At 48.0% G+C, this 16,287-nt stretch overlaps 14 non-coding genes across 14 annotated transcripts; all 14 read left to right on the forward strand.

The window, feature by feature from the left end:
- Nucleotides 1–227: 227 nt before the first annotated feature.
- TRNAL-UAG (transfer RNA leucine (anticodon UAG)) lies at nucleotides 228–309 on the forward strand. The gene has a single exon. It is a non-coding gene; the product is annotated as a tRNA-Leu (tRNA).
- Nucleotides 310–1,453: 1,144 nt separating this feature from the next.
- TRNAL-UAG (transfer RNA leucine (anticodon UAG)) lies at nucleotides 1,454–1,535 on the forward strand. Its single transcript has one exon. It is a non-coding gene; the product is annotated as a tRNA-Leu (tRNA).
- Nucleotides 1,536–2,679: 1,144 nt separating this feature from the next.
- Nucleotides 2,680–2,761, forward strand: TRNAL-UAG (transfer RNA leucine (anticodon UAG)). The gene has a single exon. It is a non-coding gene; the product is annotated as a tRNA-Leu (tRNA).
- A 1,144-nt stretch (nucleotides 2,762–3,905) lies between these two features.
- On the forward strand, nucleotides 3,906–3,987 carry TRNAL-UAG (transfer RNA leucine (anticodon UAG)). Its single transcript has one exon. It is a non-coding gene; the product is annotated as a tRNA-Leu (tRNA).
- Nucleotides 3,988–5,131: 1,144 nt separating this feature from the next.
- On the forward strand, nucleotides 5,132–5,213 carry TRNAL-UAG (transfer RNA leucine (anticodon UAG)). Its single transcript has one exon. It is a non-coding gene; the product is annotated as a tRNA-Leu (tRNA).
- A 1,144-nt stretch (nucleotides 5,214–6,357) lies between these two features.
- TRNAL-UAG (transfer RNA leucine (anticodon UAG)) lies at nucleotides 6,358–6,439 on the forward strand. Its single transcript has one exon. It is a non-coding gene; the product is annotated as a tRNA-Leu (tRNA).
- Nucleotides 6,440–7,583: 1,144 nt separating this feature from the next.
- TRNAL-UAG (transfer RNA leucine (anticodon UAG)) lies at nucleotides 7,584–7,665 on the forward strand. The gene has a single exon. It is a non-coding gene; the product is annotated as a tRNA-Leu (tRNA).
- Nucleotides 7,666–8,809: 1,144 nt separating this feature from the next.
- Nucleotides 8,810–8,891, forward strand: TRNAL-UAG (transfer RNA leucine (anticodon UAG)). Its single transcript has one exon. It is a non-coding gene; the product is annotated as a tRNA-Leu (tRNA).
- Nucleotides 8,892–10,035: 1,144 nt separating this feature from the next.
- TRNAL-UAG (transfer RNA leucine (anticodon UAG)) lies at nucleotides 10,036–10,117 on the forward strand. Its single transcript has one exon. It is a non-coding gene; the product is annotated as a tRNA-Leu (tRNA).
- Nucleotides 10,118–11,261: 1,144 nt separating this feature from the next.
- TRNAL-UAG (transfer RNA leucine (anticodon UAG)) lies at nucleotides 11,262–11,343 on the forward strand. Its single transcript has one exon. It is a non-coding gene; the product is annotated as a tRNA-Leu (tRNA).
- A 1,144-nt stretch (nucleotides 11,344–12,487) lies between these two features.
- On the forward strand, nucleotides 12,488–12,569 carry TRNAL-UAG (transfer RNA leucine (anticodon UAG)). The gene has a single exon. It is a non-coding gene; the product is annotated as a tRNA-Leu (tRNA).
- Nucleotides 12,570–13,713: 1,144 nt separating this feature from the next.
- Nucleotides 13,714–13,795, forward strand: TRNAL-UAG (transfer RNA leucine (anticodon UAG)). The gene has a single exon. It is a non-coding gene; the product is annotated as a tRNA-Leu (tRNA).
- Nucleotides 13,796–14,939: 1,144 nt separating this feature from the next.
- TRNAL-UAG (transfer RNA leucine (anticodon UAG)) lies at nucleotides 14,940–15,021 on the forward strand. Its single transcript has one exon. It is a non-coding gene; the product is annotated as a tRNA-Leu (tRNA).
- Nucleotides 15,022–16,165: 1,144 nt separating this feature from the next.
- On the forward strand, nucleotides 16,166–16,247 carry TRNAL-UAG (transfer RNA leucine (anticodon UAG)). Its single transcript has one exon. It is a non-coding gene; the product is annotated as a tRNA-Leu (tRNA).
- The last annotated feature ends 40 nt before the right edge of the window (nucleotides 16,248–16,287 follow it).

The following is a 16,287-nucleotide window of genomic DNA, read 5'->3' on the forward strand; positions in this document are numbered from 1 at the left end:
GACATTGACCACTAGGCTACCAGACTGCTGTTGAACAGAGCACTCCCGAAAGGTGACATTTCAATTTCAGGCTGACAAGTGTGCTTTATTGTTCAGTTCGGGCTTTGCAGAGCCAGTGCTAGAATTCAATCCAAGTTCATGCTTTGCTTTGATTTTGAATTAATGGCCAAACCAGCCAATCCCTAAAAAAATACAGGTCTCAGAGGCTCTCGTTTCAGTACCAGCAGGGTAGCGTGGACGAGCGGTCTAAGGCGCTGGATTTAGGCTCCAGTCTCTTTGGAGGCGTGGGTTCGAATCCCACCGCTGCCAATAGCTGTTTCTTTTTTATCTTCATGCCACGTGTACAGACAGGACAATTGGGAGCCAGGGAATGGCATGTGTTTATGAATTCTTGCTTTTCTGAACACCCAGACTGAAAGCACACATCTGACTCGTGTGCGTTTTCACCAAAAAAGGGTAAAGCATAAATCACTGTTCACTGAAAACGGACATGCGTTCACGATCCTGTCAATAAACACGTGCTTGGCAGGGCCACAAATCTGCCGACACGATGCCCTAATGAATGCACATCTCTTTGCCTTGGTAGTTGCTCCTTTTTGCAGCGCCTTTTCCTGCTGCATCACAAAAACTCAGTTCAAGACACTTGGCTCCATCCAGTGGAGCTCCTATGCCCAGCTTAGAAACCCCCAGGCACGAGATTGCAAGGTCCCTGGTAATTCTCCCACTCCTGGACACGTCGGAACCAAGTTTCGTATGCACTAGCAGCGAGAACAAAATCCCACATGTGAGGACAATAGGCGTCTTTCATTTAGGGCTAGTGTTAGGCTAAGAGTTTGCAGTAGCTCCTTGGGTCGAGTTAGGGGTCGAATGAGACAAAGCTAAGATTTGCGTTACGGCTGGGGTTGGTCCAGTAAGGATCCCACACACCATGGACCATCGGCGGAGGCCCCGGGTAGGCTTACACTGCGGGCTAATGGTGGACTTCTTTAAAAACGTGAGCACTAAATGGGGCGGGATGTTGACTGAAAGAATGCAGCTAGCTACAGAAATATGCAGAAATAAAGAAAAACACATCTCATTGCATGCCTTTAAAGAGCTTACTCTCCCTACCGGCAATGTTCCTGAACCTTCGCTTCCCAAACATTTTTAGAACCAAAAAAAACCTAGAAAAGATCTGACCTCCCTCACCGGGAATTGAACTCAAGACTGCTGGATGGAGGGGTGCTGACATTGACCACTAGGCTACCAGACTGCTGTTGAACAGAGCACTCCCGAAAGGTGACATTTCAATTTCAGGCTGACAAGTGTGCTTTATTGTTCAGTTCGGGCTTTGCACAGCCAGTGCTAGAATTCAATCCAAGTTCATGCTTTGCTTTGATTTTGAATTAATGGCCAAACCAGCCAATCCCTAAAAAAATACAGGTCTCAGAGGCTCTCGTTTCAGTACCAGCAGGGTAGCGTGGCCGAGCGGTCTAAGGCGCTGGATTTAGGCTCCAGTCTCTTTGGAGGCGTGGGTTCGAATCCCACCGCTGCCAATAGCTGTTTCTTTTTTATCTTCATGCCACGTGTACAGACAGGACAATTGGGAGCCAGGGAATGGCATGTGTTTATGAATTCTTGCTTTTCTGAACACCCAGACTGAAAGCACACATCTGACTCGTGTGCGTTTTCACCAAAAAAGGGTAAAGCATAAATCACTGTTCACTGAAAACGGACATGCGTTCACGATCCTGTCAATAAACACGTGCTTGGCAGGGCCACAAATCTGCCGACACGATGCCCTAATGAATGCACATCTCTTTGCCTTGGTAGTTGCTCCTTTTTGCAGCGCCTTTTCCTGCTGCATCACAAAAACTCAGTTCAAGACACTTGGCTCCATCCAGTGGAGCTCCTATGCCCAGCTTAGAAACCCCCAGGCACGAGATTGCAAGGTCCCTGGTAATTCTCCCACTCCTGGACACGTCGGAACCAAGTTTCGTATGCACTAGCAGCGAGAACAAAATCCCACATGTGAGGACAATAGGCGTCTTTCATTTAGGGCTAGTGTTAGGCTAAGAGTTTGCAGTAGCTCCTTGGGTCGAGTTAGGGGTCGAATGAGACAAAGCTAAGATTTGCGTTACGGCTGGGGTTGGTCCAGTAAGGATCCCACACACCATGGACCATCGGCGGAGGCCCCGGGTAGGCTTACACTGCGGGCTAATGGTGGACTTCTTTAAAAACGTGAGCACTAAATGGGGCGGGATGTTGACTGAAAGAATGCAGCTAGCTACAGAAATATGCAGAAATAAAGAAAAACACATCTCATTGCATGCCTTTAAAGAGCTTACTCTCCCTACCGGCAATGTTCCTGAACCTTCGCTTCCCAAACATTTTTAGAACCAAAAAAAACCTAGAAAAGATCTGACCTCCCTCACCGGGAATTGAACTCAAGACTGCTGGATGGAGGGGTGCTGACATTGACCACTAGGCTACCAGACTGCTGTTGAACAGAGCACTCCCGAAAGGTGACATTTCAATTTCAGGCTGACAAGTGTGCTTTATTGTTCAGTTCGGGCTTTGCACAGCCAGTGCTAGAATTCAATCCAAGTTCATGCTTTGCTTTGATTTTGAATTAATGGCCAAACCAGCCAATCCCTAAAAAAATACAGGTCTCAGAGGCTCTCGTTTCAGTACCAGCAGGGTAGCGTGGCCGAGCGGTCTAAGGCGCTGGATTTAGGCTCCAGTCTCTTTGGAGGCGTGGGTTCGAATCCCACCGCTGCCAATAGCTGTTTCTTTTTTATCTTCATGCCACGTGTACAGACAGGACAATTGGGAGCCAGGGAATGGCATGTGTTTATGAATTCTTGCTTTTCTGAACACCCAGACTGAAAGCACACATCTGACTCGTGTGCGTTTTCACCAAAAAAGGGTAAAGCATAAATCACTGTTCACTGAAAACGGACATGCGTTCACGATCCTGTCAATAAACACGTGCTTGGCAGGGCCACAAATCTGCCGACACGATGCCCTAATGAATGCACATCTCTTTGCCTTGGTAGTTGCTCCTTTTTGCAGCGCCTTTTCCTGCTGCATCACAAAAACTCAGTTCAAGACACTTGGCTCCATCCAGTGGAGCTCCTATGCCCAGCTTAGAAACCCCCAGGCACGAGATTGCAAGGTCCCTGGTAATTCTCCCACTCCTGGACACGTCGGAACCAAGTTTCGTATGCACTAGCAGCGAGAACAAAATCCCACATGTGAGGACAATAGGCGTCTTTCATTTAGGGCTAGTGTTAGGCTAAGAGTTTGCAGTAGCTCCTTGGGTCGAGTTAGGGGTCGAATGAGACAAAGCTAAGATTTGCGTTACGGCTGGGGTTGGTCCAGTAAGGATCCCACACACCATGGACCATCGGCGGAGGCCCCGGGTAGGCTTACACTGCGGGCTAATGGTGGACTTCTTTAAAAACGTGAGCACTAAATGGGGCGGGATGTTGACTGAAAGAATGCAGCTAGCTACAGAAATATGCAGAAATAAAGAAAAACACATCTCATTGCATGCCTTTAAAGAGCTTACTCTCCCTACCGGCAATGTTCCTGAACCTTCGCTTCCCAAACATTTTTAGAACCAAAAAAAACCTAGAAAAGATCTGACCTCCCTCACCGGGAATTGAACTCAAGACTGCTGGATGGAGGGGTGCTGACATTGACCACTAGGCTACCAGACTGCTGTTGAACAGAGCACTCCCGAAAGGTGACATTTCAATTTCAGGCTGACAAGTGTGCTTTATTGTTCAGTTCGGGCTTTGCAGAGCCAGTGCTAGAATTCAATCCAAGTTCATGCTTTGCTTTGATTTTGAATTAATGGCCAAACCAGCCAATCCCTAAAAAAATACAGGTCTCAGAGGCTCTCGTTTCAGTACCAGCAGGGTAGCGTGGACGAGCGGTCTAAGGCGCTGGATTTAGGCTCCAGTCTCTTTGGAGGCGTGGGTTCGAATCCCACCGCTGCCAATAGCTGTTTCTTTTTTATCTTCATGCCACGTGTACAGACAGGACAATTGGGAGCCAGGGAATGGCATGTGTTTATGAATTCTTGCTTTTCTGAACACCCAGACTGAAAGCACACATCTGACTCGTGTGCGTTTTCACCAAAAAAGGGTAAAGCATAAATCACTGTTCACTGAAAACGGACATGCGTTCACGATCCTGTCAATAAACACGTGCTTGGCAGGGCCACAAATCTGCCGACACGATGCCCTAATGAATGCACATCTCTTTGCCTTGGTAGTTGCTCCTTTTTGCAGCGCCTTTTCCTGCTGCATCACAAAAACTCAGTTCAAGACACTTGGCTCCATCCAGTGGAGCTCCTATGCCCAGCTTAGAAACCCCCAGGCACGAGATTGCAAGGTCCCTGGTAATTCTCCCACTCCTGGACACGTCGGAACCAAGTTTCGTATGCACTAGCAGCGAGAACAAAATCCCACATGTGAGGACAATAGGCGTCTTTCATTTAGGGCTAGTGTTAGGCTAAGAGTTTGCAGTAGCTCCTTGGGTCGAGTTAGGGGTCGAATGAGACAAAGCTAAGATTTGCGTTACGGCTGGGGTTGGTCCAGTAAGGATCCCACACACCATGGACCATCGGCGGAGGCCCCGGGTAGGCTTACACTGCGGGCTAATGGTGGACTTCTTTAAAAACGTGAGCACTAAATGGGGCGGGATGTTGACTGAAAGAATGCAGCTAGCTACAGAAATATGCAGAAATAAAGAAAAACACATCTCATTGCATGCCTTTAAAGAGCTTACTCTCCCTACCGGCAATGTTCCTGAACCTTCGCTTCCCAAACATTTTTAGAACCAAAAAAAACCTAGAAAAGATCTGACCTCCCTCACCGGGAATTGAACTCAAGACTGCTGGATGGAGGGGTGCTGACATTGACCACTAGGCTACCAGACTGCTGTTGAACAGAGCACTCCCGAAAGGTGACATTTCAATTTCAGGCTGACAAGTGTGCTTTATTGTTCAGTTCGGGCTTTGCACAGCCAGTGCTAGAATTCAATCCAAGTTCATGCTTTGCTTTGATTTTGAATTAATGGCCAAACCAGCCAATCCCTAAAAAAATACAGGTCTCAGAGGCTCTCGTTTCAGTACCAGCAGGGTAGCGTGGCCGAGCGGTCTAAGGCGCTGGATTTAGGCTCCAGTCTCTTTGGAGGCGTGGGTTCGAATCCCACCGCTGCCAATAGCTGTTTCTTTTTTATCTTCATGCCACGTGTACAGACAGGACAATTGGGAGCCAGGGAATGGCATGTGTTTATGAATTCTTGCTTTTCTGAACACCCAGACTGAAAGCACACATCTGACTCGTGTGCGTTTTCACCAAAAAAGGGTAAAGCATAAATCACTGTTCACTGAAAACGGACATGCGTTCACGATCCTGTCAATAAACACGTGCTTGGCAGGGCCACAAATCTGCCGACACGATGCCCTAATGAATGCACATCTCTTTGCCTTGGTAGTTGCTCCTTTTTGCAGCGCCTTTTCCTGCTGCATCACAAAAACTCAGTTCAAGACACTTGGCTCCATCCAGTGGAGCTCCTATGCCCAGCTTAGAAACCCCCAGGCACGAGATTGCAAGGTCCCTGGTAATTCTCCCACTCCTGGACACGTCGGAACCAAGTTTCGTATGCACTAGCAGCGAGAACAAAATCCCACATGTGAGGACAATAGGCGTCTTTCATTTAGGGCTAGTGTTAGGCTAAGAGTTTGCAGTAGCTCCTTGGGTCGAGTTAGGGGTCGAATGAGACAAAGCTAAGATTTGCGTTACGGCTGGGGTTGGTCCAGTAAGGATCCCACACACCATGGACCATCGGCGGAGGCCCCGGGTAGGCTTACACTGCGGGCTAATGGTGGACTTCTTTAAAAACGTGAGCACTAAATGGGGCGGGATGTTGACTGAAAGAATGCAGCTAGCTACAGAAATATGCAGAAATAAAGAAAAACACATCTCATTGCATGCCTTTAAAGAGCTTACTCTCCCTACCGGCAATGTTCCTGAACCTTCGCTTCCCAAACATTTTTAGAACCAAAAAAAACCTAGAAAAGATCTGACCTCCCTCACCGGGAATTGAACTCAGGACTGCTGGATGGAGGGGTGCTGACATTGACCACTAGGCTACCAGACTGCTGTCGAACAGAGCACTCCCGAAAGGTGACATTTCAATTTCAGGCTGACAAGTGTGCTTTATTGTTCAGTTCGGGCTTTGCACAGCCAGTGCTAGAATTCAATCCAAGTTCATGCTTTGCTTTGATTTTGAATTAATGGCCAAACCAGCCAATCCCTAAAAAAATACAGGTCTCAGAGGCTCTCGTTTCAGTACCAGCAGGGTAGCGTGGCCGAGCGGTCTAAGGCGCTGGATTTAGGCTCCAGTCTCTTTGGAGGCGTGGGTTCGAATCCCACCGCTGCCAATAGCTGTTTCTTTTTTATCTTCATGCCACGTGTACAGACAGGACAATTGGGAGCCAGGGAATGGCATGTGTTTATGAATTCTTGCTTTTCTGAACACCCAGACTGAAAGCACACATCTGACTCGTGTGCGTTTTCACCAAAAAAGGGTAAAGCATAAATCACTGTTCACTGAAAACGGACATGCGTTCACGATCCTGTCAATAAACACGTTCAGGGCAGGGCCACAAATCTGCCGACACGATGCCCTAATGAATGCACATCTCTTTGCCTTGGTAGTTGCTCCTTTTTGCAGCGCCTTTTCCTGCTGCATCACAAAAACTCAGTTCAAGACACTTGGCTCCATCCAGTGGAGCTCCTATGCCCAGCTTAGAAACCCCCAGGCACGAGATTGCAAGGTCCCTGGTAATTCTCCCACTCCTGGACACGTCGGAACCAAGTTTCGTATGCACTAGCAGCGAGAACAAAATCCCACATGTGAGGACAATAGGCGTCTTTCCTTTAGGGCTAGTGTTAGGCTAAGAGTTTGCAGTAGCTCCTTGGGTCGAGTTAGGGGTCGAATGAGACAAAGCTAAGATTTGCGTTACGGCTGGGGTTGGTCCAGTAAGGATCCCACACACCATGGACCATCGGCGGAGGCCCCGGGTAGGCTTACACTGCGGGCTAATGGTGGACTTCTTTAAAAACGTGAGCACTAAATGGGGCGGGATGTTGACTGAAAGAATGCAGCTAGCTACAGAAATATGCAGAAATAAAGAAAAACACATCTCATTGCATGCCTTTAAAGAGCTTACTCTCCCTACCGGCAATGTTCCTGAACCTTCGCTTCCCAAACATTTTTAGAACCAAAAAAAACCTAGAAAAGATCTGACCTCCCTCACCGGGAATTGAACTCAAGACTGCTGGATGGAGGGGTGCTGACATTGACCACTAGGCTACCAGACTGCTGTTGAACAGAGCACTCCCGAAAGGTGACATTTCAATTTCAGGCTGACAAGTGTGCTTTATTGTTCAGTTCGGGCTTTGCACAGCCAGTGCTAGAATTCAATCCAAGTTCATGCTTTGCTTTGATTTTGAATTAATGGCCAAACCAGCCAATCCCTAAAAAAATACAGGTCTCAGAGGCCCTCGTTTCAGTACCAGCAGGGTAGCGTGGCCGAGCGGTCTAAGGCGCTGGATTTAGGCTCCAGTCTCTTTGGAGGCGTGGGTTCGAATCCCACCGCTGCCAATAGCTGTTTCTTTTTTATCTTCATGCCACGTGTACAGACAGGACAATTGGGAGCCAGGGAATGGCATGTGTTTATGAATTCTTGCTTTTCTGAACACCCAGACTGAAAGCACACATCTGACTCGTGTGCGTTTTCACCAAAAAAGGGTAAAGCATAAATCACTGTTCACTGAAAACGGACATGCGTTCACGATCCTGTCAATAAACACGTGCTTGGCAGGGCCACAAATCTGCCGACACGATGCCCTAATGAATGCACATCTCTTTGCCTTGGTAGTTGCTCCTTTTTGCAGCGCCTTTTCCTGCTGCATCACAAAAACTCAGTTCAAGACACTTGGCTCCATCCAGTGGAGCTCCTATGCCCAGCTTAGAAACCCCCATGCACGAGATTGCAAGGTCCCTGGTAATTCTCCCACTCCTGGACACGTCGGAACCAAGTTTCGTATGCACTAGCAGCGAGAACAAAATCCCACATGTGAGGACAATAGGCGTCTTTCATTTAGGGCTAGTGTTAGGCTAAGAGTTTGCAGTAGCTCCTTGGGTCGAGTTAGGGGTCGAATGAGACAAAGCTAAGATTTGCGTTACGGCTGGGGTTGGTCCAGTAAGGATCCCACACACCATGGACCATCGGCGGAGGCCCCGGGTAGGCTTACACTGCGGGCTAATGGTGGACTTCTTTAAAAACGTGAGCACTAAATGGGGCGGGATGTTGACTGAAAGAATGCAGCTAGCTACAGAAATATGCAGAAATAAAGAAAAACACATCTCATTGCATGCCTTTAAAGAGCTTACTCTCCCTACCGGCAATGTTCCTGAACCTTCGCTTCCCAAACATTTTTAGAACCAAAAAAAACCTAGAAAAGATCTGACCTCCCTCACCGGGAATTGAACTCAAGACTGCTGGATGGAGGGGTGCTGACATTGACCACTAGGCTACCAGACTGCTGTTGAACAGAGCACTCCCGAAAGGTGACATTTCAATTTCAGGCTGACAAGTGTGCTTTATTGTTCAGTTCGGGCTTTGCACAGCCAGTGCTAGAATTCAATCCAAGTTCATGCTTTGCTTTGATTTTGAATTAATGGCCAAACCAGCCAATCCCTAAAAAAATACAGGTCTCAGAGGCTCTCGTTTCAGTACCAGCAGGGTAGCGTGGCCGAGCGGTCTAAGGCGCTGGATTTAGGCTCCAGTCTCTTTGGAGGCGTGGGTTCGAATCCCACCGCTGCCAATAGCTGTTTCTTTTTTATCTTCATGCCACGTGTACAGACAGGACAATTGGGAGCCAGGGAATGGCATGTGTTTATGAATTCTTGCTTTTCTGAACACCCAGACTGAAAGCACACATCTGACTCGTGTGCGTTTTCACCAAAAAAGGGTAAAGCATAAATCACTGTTCACTGAAAACGGACATGCGTTCACGATCCTGTCAATAAACACGTGCTTGGCAGGGCCACAAATCTGCCGACACGATGCCCTAATGAATGCACATCTCTTTGCCTTGGTAGTTGCTCCTTTTTGCAGCGCCTTTTCCTGCTGCATCACAAAAACTCAGTTCAAGACACTTGGCTCCATCCAGTGGAGCTCCTATGCCCAGCTTAGAAACCCCCAGGCACGAGATTGCAAGGTCCCTGGTAATTCTCCCACTCCTGGACACGTCGGAACCAAGTTTCGTATGCACTAGCAGCGAGAACAAAATCCCACATGTGAGGACAATAGGCGTCTTTCATTTAGGGCTAGTGTTAGGCTAAGAGTTTGCAGTAGCTCCTTGGGTCGAGTTAGGGGTCGAATGAGACAAAGCTAAGATTTGCGTTACGGCTGGGGTTGGTCCAGTAAGGATCCCACACACCATGGACCATCGGCGGAGGCCCCGGGTAGGCTTACACTGCGGGCTAATGGTGGACTTCTTTAAAAACGTGAGCACTAAATGGGGCGGGATGTTGACTGAAAGAATGCAGCTAGCTACAGAAATATGCAGAAATAAAGAAAAACACATCTCATTGCATGCCTTTAAAGAGCTTACTCTCCCTACCGGCAATGTTCCTGAACCTTCGCTTCCCAAACATTTTTAGAACCAAAAAAAACCTAGAAAAGATCTGACCTCCCTCACCGGGAATTGAACTCAAGACTGCTGGATGGAGGGGTGCTGACATTGACCACTAGGCTACCAGACTGCTGTTGAACAGAGCACTCCCGAAAGGTGACATTTCAATTTCAGGCTGACAAGTGTGCTTTATTGTTCAGTTCGGGCTTTGCAGAGCCAGTGCTAGAATTCAATCCAAGTTCATGCTTTGCTTTGATTTTGAATTAATGGCCAAACCAGCCAATCCCTAAAAAAATACAGGTCTCAGAGGCTCTCGTTTCAGTACCAGCAGGGTAGCGTGGCCGAGCGGTCTAAGGCGCTGGATTTAGGCTCCAGTCTCTTTGGAGGCGTGGGTTCGAATCCCACCGCTGCCAATAGCTGTTTCTTTTTTATCTTCATGCCACGTGTACAGACAGGACAATTGGGAGCCAGGGAATGGCATGTGTTTATGAATTCTTGCTTTTCTGAACACCCAGACTGAAAGCACACATCTGACTCGTGTGCGTTTTCACCAAAAAAGGGTAAAGCATAAATCACTGTTCACTGAAAACGGACATGCGTTCACGATCCTGTCAATAAACACGTGCTTGGCAGGGCCACAAATCTGCCGACACGATGCCCTAATGAATGCACATCTCTTTGCCTTGGTAGTTGCTCCTTTTTGCAGCGCCTTTTCCTGCTGCATCACAAAAACTCAGTTCAAGACACTTGGCTCCATCCAGTGGAGCTCCTATGCCCAGCTTAGAAACCCCCAGGCACGAGATTGCAAGGTCCCTGGTAATTCTCCCACTCCTGGACACGTCGGAACCAAGTTTCGTATGCACTAGCAGCGAGAACAAAATCCCACATGTGAGGACAATAGGCGTCTTTCATTTAGGGCTAGTGTTAGGCTAAGAGTTTGCAGTAGCTCCTTGGGTCGAGTTAGGGGTCGAATGAGACAAAGCTAAGATTTGCGTTACGGCTGGGGTTGGTCCAGTAAGGATCCCACACACCATGGACCATCGGCGGAGGCCCCGGGTAGGCTTACACTGCGGGCTAATGGTGGACTTCTTTAAAAACGTGAGCACTAAATGGGGCGGGATGTTGACTGAAAGAATGCAGCTAGCTACAGAAATATGCAGAAATAAAGAAAAACACATCTCATTGCATGCCTTTAAAGAGCTTACTCTCCCTACCGGCAATGTTCCTGAACCTTCGCTTCCCAAACATTTTTAGAACCAAAAAAAACCTAGAAAAGATCTGACCTCCCTCACCGGGAATTGAACTCAAGACTGCTGGATGGAGGGGTGCTGACATTGACCACTAGGCTACCAGACTGCTGTCGAACAGAGCACTCCCGAAAGGTGACATTTCAATTTCAGGCTGACAAGTGTGCTTTATTGTTCAGTTCGGGCTTTGCACAGCCAGTGCTAGAATTCAATCCAAGTTCATGCTTTGCTTTGATTTTGAATTAATGGCCAAACCAGCCAATCCCTAAAAAAATACAGGTCTCAGAGGCTCTCGTTTCAGTACCAGCAGGGTAGCGTGGCCGAGCGGTCTAAGGCGCTGGATTTAGGCTCCAGTCTCTTTGGAGGCGTGGGTTCGAATCCCACCGCTGCCAATAGCTGTTTCTTTTTTATCTTCATGCCACGTGTACAGACAGGACAATTGGGAGCCAGGGAATGGCATGTGTTTATGAATTCTTGCTTTTCTGAACACCCAGACTGAAAGCACACATCTGACTCGTGTGCGTTTTCACCAAAAAAGGGTAAAGCATAAATCACTGTTCACTGAAAACGGACATGCGTTCACGATCCTGTCAATAAACACGTGCTTGGCAGGGCCACAAATCTGCCGACACGATGCCCTAATGAATGCACATCTCTTTGCCTTGGTAGTTGCTCCTTTTTGCAGCGCCTTTTCCTGCTGCATCACAAAAACTCAGTTCAAGACACTTGGCTCCATCCAGTGGAGCTCCTATGCCCAGCTTAGAAACCCCCAGGCACGAGATTGCAAGGTCCCTGGTAATTCTCCCACTCCTGGACACGTCGGAACCAAGTTTCGTATGCACTAGCAGCGAGAACAAAATCCCACATGTGAGGACAATAGGCGTCTTTCATTTAGGGCTAGTGTTAGGCTAAGAGTTTGCAGTAGCTCCTTGGGTCGAGTTAGGGGTCGAATGAGACAAAGCTAAGATTTGCGTTACGGCTGGGGTTGGTCCAGTAAGGATCCCACACACCATGGACCATCGGCGGAGGCCCCGGGTAGGCTTACACTGCGGGCTAATGGTGGACTTCTTTAAAAACGTGAGCACTAAATGGGGCGGGATGTTGACTGAAAGAATGCAGCTAGCTACAGAAATATGCAGAAATAAAGAAAAACACATCTCATTGCATGCCTTTAAAGAGCTTACTCTCCCTACCGGCAATGTTCCTGAACCTTCGCTTCCCAAACATTTTTAGAACCAAAAAAAACCTAGAAAAGATCTGACCTCCCTCACCGGGAATTGAACTCAAGACTGCTGGATGGAGGGGTGCTGACATTGACCACTAGGCTACCAGACTGCTGTCGAACAGAGCACTCCCGAAAGGTGACATTTCAATTTCAGGCTGACAAGTGTGCTTTATTGTTCAGTTCGGGCTTTGCAGAGCCAGTGCTAGAATTCAATCCAAGTTCATGCTTTGCTTTGATTTTGAATTAATGGCCAAACCAGCCAATCCCTAAAAAAATACAGGTCTCAGAGGCTCTCGTTTCAGTACCAGCAGGGTAGCGTGGCCGAGCGGTCTAAGGCGCTGGATTTAGGCTCCAGTCTCTTTGGAGGCGTGGGTTCGAATCCCACCGCTGCCAATAGCTGTTTCTTTTTTATCTTCATGCCACGTGTACAGACAGGACAATTGGGAGCCAGGGAATGGCATGTGTTTATGAATTCTTGCTTTTCTGAACACCCAGACTGAAAGCACACATCTGACTCGTGTGCGTTTTCACCAAAAAAGGGTAAAGCATAAATCACTGTTCACTGAAAACGGACATGCGTTCACGATCCTGTCAATAAACACGTGCTTGGCAGGGCCACAAATCTGCCGACACGATGCCCTAATGAATGCACATCTCTTTGCCTTGGTAGTTGCTCCTTTTTGCAGCGCCTTTTCCTGCTGCATCACAAAAACTCAGTTCAAGACACTTGGCTCCATCCAGTGGAGCTCCTATGCCCAGCTTAGAAACCCCCAGGCACGAGATTGCAAGGTCCCTGGTAATTCTCCCACTCCTGGACACGTCGGAACCAAGTTTCGTATGCACTAGCAGCGAGAACAAAATCCCACATGTGAGGACAATAGGCGTCTTTCATTTAGGGCTAGTGTTAGGCTAAGAGTTTGCAGTAGCTCCTTGGGTCGAGTTAGGGGTCGAATGAGACAAAGCTAAGATTTGCGTTACGGCTGGGGTTGGTCCAGTAAGGATCCCACACACCATGGACCATCGGCGGAGGCCCCGGGTAGGCTTACACTGCGGGCTAATGGTGGACTTCTTTAAAAACGTGAGCACTAAATGGGGCGGGATGTTGACTGAAAGAATGCAGCTAGCTACAGAAATATGCAGAAATAAAGAAAAACACATCTCATTGCATGCCTTTAAAGAGCTTACTCTCCCTACCGGCAATGTTCCTGAACCTTCGCTTCCCAAACATTTTTAGAACCAAAAAAAACCTAGAAAAGATCTGACCTCCCTCACCGGGAATTGAACTCAAGACTGCTGGATGGAGGGGTGCTGACATTGACCACTAGGCTACCAGACTGCTGTCGAACAGAGCACTCCCGAAAGGTGACATTTCAATTTCAGGCTGACAAGTGTGCTTTATTGTTCAGTTCGGGCTTTGCACAGCCAGTGCTAGAATTCAATCCAAGTTCATGCTTTGCTTTGATTTTGAATTAATGGCCAAACCAGCCAATCCCTAAAAAAATACAGGTCTCAGAGGCTCTCGTTTCAGTACCAGCAGGGTAGCGTGGCCGAGCGGTCTAAGGCGCTGGATTTAGGCTCCAGTCTCTTTGGAGGCGTGGGTTCGAATCCCACCGCTGCCAATAGCTGTTTCTTTTTTATCTTCATGCCACGTGTACAGACAGGACAATTGGGAGCCAGGGAATGGCATGTGTTTATGAATTCTTGCTTTTCTGAACACCCAGACTGAAAGCACACATCTGACTCGTGTGCGTTTTCACCAAAAAAGGGTAAAGCATAAATCACTGTTCACTGAAAACGGACATGCGTTCACGATCCTGTCAATAAACACGTGCTTGGCAGGGCCACAAATCTGCCGACACGATGCCCTAATGAATGCACATCTCTTTGCCTTGGTAGTTGCTCCTTTTTGCAGCGCCTTTTCCTGCTGCATCACAAAAACTCAGTTCAAGACACTTGGCTCCATCCAGTGGAGCTCCTATGCCCAGCTTAGAAACCCCCAGGCACGAGATTGCAAGGTCCCTGGTAATTCTCCCACTCCTGGACACGTCGGAACCAAGTTTCGTATGCACTAGCAGCGAGAACAAAATCCCACATGTGAGGACAATAGGCGTCTTTCATTTAGGGCTAGTGTTAGGCTAAGAGTTTGCAGTAGCTCCTTGGGTCGAGTTAGGGGTCGAATGAGACAAAGCTAAGATTTGCGTTACGGCTGGGGTTGGTCCAGTAAGGATCCCACACACCATGGACCATCGGCGGAGGCCCCGGGTAGGCTTACACTGCGGGCTAATGGTGGACTTCTTTAAAAACGTGAGCACTAAATGGGGCGGGATGTTGACTGAAAGAATGCAGCTAGCTACAGAAATATGCAGAAATAAAGAAAAACACATCTCATTGCATGCCTTTAAAGAGCTTACTCTCCCTACCGGCAATGTTCCTGAACCTTCGCTTCCCAAACATTTTTAGAACCAAAAAAAACCTAGAAAAGATCTGACCTCCCTCACCGGGAATTGAACTCAAGACTGCTGGATGGAGGGGTGCTGACATTGACCACTAGGCTACCAGACTGCTGTCGAACAGAGCACTCCCGAAAGGTGACATTTCAATTTCAGGCTGACAAGTGTGCTTTATTGTTCAGTTCGGGCTTTGCACAGCCAGTGCTAGAATTCAATCCAAGTTCATGCTTTGCTTTGATTTTGAATTAATGGCCAAACCAGCCAATCCCTAAAAAAATACAGGTCTCAGAGGCTCTCGTTTCAGTACCAGCAGGGTAGCGTGGCCGAGCGGTCTAAGGCGCTGGATTTAGGCTCCAGTCTCTTTGGAGGCGTGGGTTCGAATCCCACCGCTGCCAATAGCTGTTTCTTTTTTATCTTCATGCCACGTGTACAGACAGGACAATTGGGAGCCAGGGAATGGCATGTGTTTATGAATTCTTGCTTTTCTGAACACCCAGACTGAAAGCACACATCTGACTCGTGTGCGTTTTCACCAAAAAAGGGTAAAGCATAAATCACTGTTCACTGAAAACGGACATGCGTTCACGATCCTGTCAATAAACACGTGCTTGGCAGGGCCACAAATCTGCCGACACGATGCCCTAATGAATGCACATCTCTTTGCCTTGGTAGTTGCTCCTTTTTGCAGCGCCTTTTCCTGCTGCATCACAAAAACTCAGTTCAAGACACTTGGCTCCATCCAGTGGAGCTCCTATGCCCAGCTTAGAAACCCCCAGGCACGAGATTGCAAGGTCCCTGGTAATTCTCCCACTCCTGGACACGTCGGAACCAAGTTTCGTATGCACTAGCAGCGAGAACAAAATCCCACATGTGAGGACAATAGGCGTCTTTCATTTAGGGCTAGTGTTAGGCTAAGAGTTTGCAGTAGCTCCTTGGGTCGAGTTAGGGGTCGAATGAGACAAAGCTAAGATTTGCGTTACGGCTGGGGTTGGTCCAGTAAGGATCCCACACACCATGGACCATCGGCGGAGGCCCCGGGTAGGCTTACACTGCGGGCTAATGGTGGACTTCTTTAAAAACGTGAGCACTAAATGGGGCGGGATGTTGACTGAAAGAATGCAGCTAGCTACAGAAATATGCAGAAATAAAGAAAAACACATCTCATTGCATGCCTTTAAAGAGCTTACTCTCCCTACCGGCAATGTTCCTGAACCTTCGCTTCCCAAACATTTTTAGAACCAAAAAAAACCTAGAAAAGATCTGACCTCCCTCACCGGGAATTGAACTCAAGACTGCTGGATGGAGGGGTGCTGACATTGACCACTAGGCTACCAGACTGCTGTTGAACAGAGCACTCCCGAAAGGTGACATTTCAATTTCAGGCTGACAAGTGTGCTTTATTGTTCAGTTCGGGCTTTGCACAGCCAGTGCTAGAATTCAATCCAAGTTCATGCTTTGCTTTGATTTTGAATTAATGGCCAAACCAGCCAATCCCTAAAAAAATACAGGTCTCAGAGGCTCTCGTTTCAGTACCAGCAGGGTAGCGTGGCCGAGCGGTCTAAGGCGCTGGATTTAGGCTCCAGTCTCTTTGGAGGCGTGGGTTCGAATCCCACCGCTGCCAATAGCTGTTTCTTTTTTATCTTCATGCCACGTGTACAGAC

This window comes from Ambystoma mexicanum, chromosome 1p, assembly GCF_040938575.1.
Source record: "Ambystoma mexicanum isolate Mex_15411 chromosome 1p, UKY_AmexF1_1, whole genome shotgun sequence".
Classification (NCBI taxonomy): Eukaryota; Metazoa; Chordata; class Amphibia; order Caudata; family Ambystomatidae; genus Ambystoma; species Ambystoma mexicanum.